Source organism: Atractosteus spatula, chromosome 2 (genome assembly GCF_055471065.1).
Source record: "Atractosteus spatula isolate fAtrSpa1 chromosome 2, fAtrSpa1.hap1, whole genome shotgun sequence".
NCBI classification, from domain to species: domain Eukaryota; kingdom Metazoa; phylum Chordata; class Actinopteri; order Semionotiformes; family Lepisosteidae; genus Atractosteus; species Atractosteus spatula.
In genome coordinates, this window is record NC_142707.1 from 1,824,558 (window position 1) to 1,832,215 (window position 7,658).

Here is a 7,658-nt window from a genome sequence, read left to right on the forward strand (position 1 = left end):
CAGCTAGTAAAGAAGGAGGGGTCCCCGCTTCTGGAGACGAGCATCATATGACAGAATTTAACTTCACCCTGAGGAAAAAGCGACTGAGATGCAGGCTGCTTGTGTAAAGACACACCGACCTTTTCTTTGAGATAAAAATGACTTTGATATAAATACCTGGTGAGGGAGGACACCTGCAACTTCGATCATATGCAAAATAAGACAAAGATATTGGGAAGAACAATTATTTTTGGGGGGGCTTGAAAGCTTACCTCTACTAAATGTTTAAACTACCTGGGCCCCAAGGGAGTCAGACTCAGAGGATAAGGAGGCATCTCATTAAAAGCTGAAGAAAACTTTCCTGTGGTGTTCACAGAGAGTCTCTTCAAATTTGCGTTCCATGTGCTGACAGCGTTCTCTTAGTTAGTTAGTTCAGTTTCAGCAGCACTGACGTGTGAAGATCGACGGGAAGAATCTCCTTGAGGCCGGACAGCATCAGGCTGCTCCCTGGGTCAGTGACTCCTCGGCCGGTGGACGTCCCTGGCTGGGCAGCATGGGGGCAGTGCGTGTGTCTGTAGGCGTGTGTGTTTCCCTGCATCGCCAGCGCAGGCTGCTGGCTGGTTGCCAGCACATGACCCACTGGACCACGTTGAGCTTCCTGAGCCTGTGGCCCAGTGATGGCGCTGCTGAGAGAGTGGAGAGTCACCTGGGCTGTGTGTACATCTGGAGGGGGGGGGGCTGGTGTCGTAGGCTGTTCCCAAGAGTCCTGTAGGCTTTGAAGGGATTGGAACAGCATCAGTGGCTGAGGGAATGGAAACACACTCTGGGGGAATGCCCTGAGTATGCAAATAAGTCAATTAAACTTCCAGTAACAGGCTGATCACGATGAGTGATCCGAGATCTGCGACTCCCAAACCCCATAGCTGCTGAGAGCCGAGTTTTGTGGTATTAATAACGCATTGATCATTTCATGAATTATGCACATCTCATTTAAAGAGCAGCAATCTGGGTGCACTGCGTCCACCTCAGAAATTGTTTTCACAGCCTGATGCGTGAGCTGAGCTCAGTCTCGGCTGAGGAAACAACATTCCCCATGGATCACCTGAACTGACACCGGAGTAAAACCCTCACCATCAGTCTGCTGCAGTTAAAGAACTGGTGCTTAAGATCAGAGTAGCTCCTGGGGCATAATTATACACATGAACCTGTGAATCTCCCAATATACAGGCACTGTATGACCTAGAGTTAAAAGTAATTGGGTGGATGATCGCTGTTCAACTCTGGTCGATCTGTAAACTTTTCACAATACTAGTTTTTTTGTAACACACAACTGATCAAGTCTGAAAATAATAATCCGTCCCTCCAAAGTAAGCTTTATTTTAATCAAAGAAAAACATTTGTGTTTCGATAGCTGGAAAAAAAAAACAGCTGAAATTATTTGAAAAAAACCATTTCATGTGCTTATTCCTCTGCGAGTCTTTCTTCTTTAGAGAAGCAGAGACGTTTCAGAAGCCCCATGGGAGACTTCTGGGTAAATGTTATCATCTCCAAACTGAGAACAGCCTGCTATATCGTTATAATTAAGTAGAATAAAAGTTTTAATTGCATGGTGCGTGCTCTAGTTTTTGTGTCAGTGCAAAAGAGGAAAAGGCTTTTTTTTTTTACTTTGTGCGATCTAATTAACATAGTTTGAGCTCCTAAAATACATGTGAAAGTCAATCATCATCTTTAGCATGATCAATAGTGTGAACATCATCGGATTTGTGATAGTGGAAATCATTGTAAAATATTTTCTGGGGAGAAAAACTGCACTTTCCCAGTGATCTGCTATTTTCTGTCAACTTAATAAAAGTAAGACTTTTATCACTAGCAGACCTAATAAATAAAACATCATCTTCCCATTCAGCTGAGGGAAAAGCACCTTTAGAGATCCAGCCCAGCGCTGGAAAGACATTGACTTCCTTCTCTTGCACTGAAGAATGGGCTGCGGAGTTACACTGTCTCACACACACACACACACACACACGTGTGGAAGATGTACAGTGTATTCTCTTTATGTTTTTATAAAGGAACAATAAAGATAACAGATGTATGATGTTGCAAACACGTTTTCTCCTCATCAAACTCGTGTGGGATAAGGACATTGAAACAGGCCCAAGGCCCGTTGACTTCAGGTTTACAGTTAAGTTGAGACATGTGAGTGGACTGAGGGTCAAACTCGGGGACAGTGGGATTGGTTCTGGTTGGCCAGCTGGGGCTGTACCCCGCACAGAAGAGGTTTCTCGCCGCATGTGAGATCAACCCCAGAGCTGGACAGCCCTGCGCCCCTCCCGTCTCGTGTTCCTAGCCCTGTGATTGTGCTCAGGGTTTGGCCAGACTGGACAACGGACTCTCGCTGTCCAGGTAGGGGTTTCAAGAGCTTAAAATCCTGCAGCACAGGGACCTTGGACCACCAGGACACCCCACGACCCCCTTGACCAACTCTGCATTCTCAGTAGAAACGCGTCGTCAGATTTCCTATTAAAACTGTTGACACACATCCCGTACAACTTTTAAACCGTAAACTTTTTTCCTTGATATCACTATCGCGTGCGCTTGCGGTCCTGCTGGTTGGAGCCCCCCTTCGGGAAGTGTTTGGGGGTGTAAAGCGCTGCGCTGAGATGAAGCCGAGATCCCTCCCAGCCAGGACCTCGTCGATCGGAAGCGAGCCCTGGGCTGCCTGCAGAACTGCATGCTCGCGTTCCAGCCTGTGCGCGTCTGTCACAGAGGCTGGGTCGCTCCCCTGCCGCTGTTCGGCGCCTCCTTCAGCATCAGGAAGGAAAAAGGAGGAGAGGCGCGGATCGCTTTTCAGCGGCTTCGTCGTCGTAAGCGAACACAGTGAACTGAAAGGTTTCGCAAAACTGCTTTCAAATACGGCAGAAGCTCCACTGGTGTTCAGCCACTGCCCTGCGGACTCCTACAGGAGAAGGACTGATCTGTGGGATTAACGGGATGATTAAACTGTCTGTGTCGGACTCCAGCTCTGTTTTTTTTTATTCCGTATTAATTATTTCAAACCAGAAAATGAAATGTGTTTATTGAACGAATATACTGTATGTATAGATGATTCTCAAAGATGCTGATTTCTCTCTTATAAACGCACTCTAAAGGTACAGTAGAATTACATAATAATGCATTTATAAAAATGCGACGTTCTACCCTGAACCAAGCTGCGAGGTAACACTAATGAAATACCAAGCAGAAAATCGGGCTGTTCTTTTGAGCTCAGCCCCAGAATGGACCTGGACCTGACACACTGCAGATTAAGATCACTTTATTGGCCATATACAATTTCTTGCATTAGGAATTGGTCTTTTCACAGACCCCAGCTTGCTCACACAGACAGGGAGAGAAGCTGGGGGTCAGAGTGCAGGGTCAGCCGTTTATACGGCACCCCTGGAGCAGTTGGGATGAAGGGCCTTGTTTAGGGGCCCAACGGAGTAGGATTCCTCTGTCGTCTGCAGGATTTGAACTGATAGCCTTCCAGCCACAGGCGCAGATTCTGAGCCACAGAGCCACCAGTGCGCTTAATTGTGCACTGGAGCCCAGGAGAAGAACCACCAGCCAGCTGTAGGCCATCATTCGTAAGACTGATGATAATAATAATTGCTTACACTTTTATAGCGCTTTTCTGGGCACTCCACTCAGAGCTCTTTACAGATAATGTAATACACATGGGATTCTTTTTATATTGAAATCTGCAAACGCACTGATTTCCACCAAACCGGTCTCTGCTGATGGCCAGTCCCCGAGACGAGACTGCTTTTGGAACCGAACATGGAACCGAACTTTCCCTCGGATCCTTTAGAACTGCCGAGCCGCTGTCCGGGATGAAAGGCTGCACGCTGGAGGGGCCGCCGAACTCGATTAACATCCAGTCGCGGTGCAACGCGGCGTAACAGCCTCATTAATCAGGTTGCATTAAGATTGAGAGTTTATTCAAACGCGTCTCTGCGCCTTCTTTCCCCTTCGTGGAACAAACTCTAGGCGCGTTCTGTGCGCTGCACCCCAGAGCGCGATTGATGCTCATAATTAGAACTTAAACGACCTTTTTTTTAAAACAAAAACGCTGTTTAAAGAAGGAATATTTTATTGCATGAAAAAAAATCCATTACTATTTTGTTTTACTACTGCTGCTATACACTTGTTCATTTGTTGTCAGCATAAAGGGAGGGAGAGGGGGTGCGGATTCATATTGTTTTGTTTGTTAATGTTAATGATATTGAAAAGACGTTGAATTGCGGTCGGGCTGCATAATCCCTAGATGTTTTGCAAAACTCTCCAAGGACGCTCGTGCAGCGCCGCCGCATTCCGAGCCCAGCTGCTCGCGCGCCGGGGCGCCGCCCGTGCCCAGGCACGAGGCGCGAGGCACGAGGCACGAGGACCGCGCGCCTCGCGGACGGGTCCGGCACGCACCGGCGACCCGCTACACCGCCGCCTCTCCACGCGGGCCTGCACGCCGTCTGCTGTCGTCACTCGCAGGCGAGCAGGTAAAGGGTTACTCCGTGCTGAAAAAGACAAGAGGAGAAACACTACGCTTCGGCTCTGGAGCCTTCTTCGGGTGTGAGAAAGACAGGGGGGTCGGCAGCTGATATAGCACATAGGAGAACTTGCGTTGTTAACATAACATCATTTTATTAGCTCTATACGATTTCTTGCATTAGGAATACATCTTTTCGCATACCCCAGCTTGCTCTCCATGAGACACCGACACACAGACAGGGAGAGAAGCTGGGGGTCAGAGCGCAGTCATTTATATGGCGCCCCTGGAGCAGTTGGGGTGAAGGGCCTTGCTCAGGATTCCTCTGCCGGCCAGGGGATTTGAACCGGCAACCTTCCAGCCACAGGCGCAGATCCTGAGCCACAGAGCCACCGCTCCGCCCCTTAAGCGCCTTGGGGCAACCTTGTTGTGAAGGGCGCTATATAAAAATACATTGAAATTGAGAACAAACCCCGGGAGTGTGGAGGAGGCGGGAGCGGGGGGGGGCACTCGGGTGGTGCGAAGTCAAAAGAGGCGCGTTATGTCGCGCACAGCGTCCGTTTGGGGCTCACGGCGCTGTGGCGCTTTGGGTTTGGGGGGTTACCGCTTTACGGCACCTGGGGGCCTTGGCGGGGCTTTGCTGCGTGAGTTACGAGTTCTTCACAGTGACTCTGCCCGCCTCAGGCCCCCGGTCTTCCGCGGTGCGACAAGGTTTGAGAGAGGCGTGAAGTCGAGACCTGCAAATGTATAGAGAGGATTAGATTAAACGAGTCTGTCGTTGAGAGAAGGGCGGGGGGGGGTGATCCTCGTTTCAGGATAATTTGGGTTTCGGATGCAGGATGCAGGTTTAAGAAACCCTTCTTTGCCACTCACAGAGGACGTGCCCGGAGCGCTTTAAAATCCGGGACGGACTCCAGCGGTTAAAACCTCCCCCGGCCAGAACCGTCCACACGAATGATCACTCCCTTCCTGACAGCGAAGCCTGTGCGGAGCGAGTGTTTAATCCCGGCATTTAAGGCTCCGAGTCCGTGCGGTCAAAGAAGCGCAGTGCAATAGAATAGAGATGTTTTTATTAAGACAAGGGGGAATACTAGGACAGAAATCCACAACTGTCAACCTATACACTGTATATAAGATTTGCTCGTACCTTATAAGGGAAAAATGCGCAAAGAAATGCGTATAAAATAGTACGGAAACCCAGACCGCTTTTTTGGTTAGTCCCGTATTTGAACGCCATTAGTCACTAGAGTTTGAGGAGGTACAAAGCACAGCCGTCTTTTTGAATAATGGAGTGGTGGGCACTGGCAGGACTGATGCAGGCATCACCAGAGGAAAGAGCTTCCCGTGTCTGCGCCTCTCAGTCAGAGCATTTACAATGAGTTCCTTGCTGGCTAGAACCGTAAATAAGACTGCAAGTCCTAAGCCAGATTTTACCCTTAGACGTTCGGTTACAGGAGATGCCACACAAGCCTGTTTAGGGTCTTACAGTCATACTTTTTCTGACCACTTCATCCAATTCAGGGTGGCGGGGGAGCCGGAGTCTATCCTGGCAAGCACTGGCGCAGGGCGGGGTACCACCTGGACAGGATGCCAGTCCATCGCAGGGTGCGCGCACGCACGCATGCACGTCACTGTCCTGTGATGGGCTGGTGTCCTGTCTAGGGTGTGTGTGTGTCCTGTGATGGGCTGGTGTCCTGTCTAGGGTGTGTGTGTGTGTCCTGTGACGGGCTGGTGTCCTGTCCAGGATGTACCCTGCCTTGTGCCTGTTGCTTGCTGGAAGAGGCTCTGGCTGTCCTGCGACCCTGTAGTGGATGACGTGGTTAAATAATGGAAGCTTGCCCAGTCCAAATGTCAACTTTATGAACTTGAATCTTTTTAAAAAATTGAAATATTTTAAAGGAGTATTCTAAGTATTTTGTTAGGTTCAGTTTTTACACGATTAAGATTGTATCAATCTTATTTGAATTAATTATGTATTTTAAAACAAAACTATGTGTTATGTATTTCTAAAAAAAACATTTTATCACAAGGCAGTCATTAACAATCATATCGATCTTCTGCCAAACTGTGTAGGCTGTATGTAATGCAGAGGAACACATAATAGGTTTATTCCCTGCTGAAAAGAGAAGAAAAAAAACAACGTTTCGGCTGTGGAGTCTTCTTCGGGTGCCTGCATGTAATGCAGTATTGAAGAACTCTTCTCTAAGTGTACTGTAGACTGATTCAATTGACTAAAACAGGTTACTGAAGTGGGATCATTTAGGACACAGTACAGCAGCAGTCTGTGGGCAGTACTTACTGTAGAAAGGGTGCTTGAGGGAAGAAAAAAGGGACATGTGCATAAACATTGATGTTTAATGAAGCTTTAATCATATTTAGGCAAGATAAAATGTACTTGCAAAATGGACAATTTATAGTCTTGCAAATTCAATTAAAGGCAATATCAGAGTCATTTACAAAAACAGCGTTTATACTCATTGCTTTTAAGTAAAGGAGTAATCATAGACTTTGGATCTCATGTTTAATAGCAAATTCTGTTTGCACAGCACAAGTATTTTTATGCGACATGGTGACGAATTGCATTCTGTAGATTCTGATGCATTTTTCATTGTGAAGCTAAATATGTCCCCATCAGCATAATCTCACATCAATACGGTTTAAGACCACGAAACGCAGGTTTGAAAGCTTTGAATATACGGTCTAGCCTAGAAGGAAGGCGGGCAGGTGAGAACGCCGTCGTGTCCCACACGCAGCACGGCTCGGTCATGGCCACTGAGGCAAATCGGGTGTGAAATGACTCCGAGTCGACTGTCAGGTGAAAGGAAAAGCCAGTGTCAGCCTTCAGGAGGGCCGAGAGAGGGGCAAATAATGGGACACCAGTCTTCCATCTAAAACGATTAGATGCAGTGCCAGGCTGCAGCCTGTTTACAACGCTGACAGCCTGTCACATCCATTTATGTCCTAGCCTTGGCTGTCCCTGTACTGCCCCCCACTGGCAGACCGAAGGCACTGTCTCAGATCCACACATCCCCTGACAACTGTACACCTGGCTGGCTGGATGTTTTGGGGTTTAGGGCAGAGGCGTTCAATAAAAGAACACAAAATGAAAAAGGAAACATGACTGTAGATGTGACCAATCTAGATCAATGGCAATCTGGAA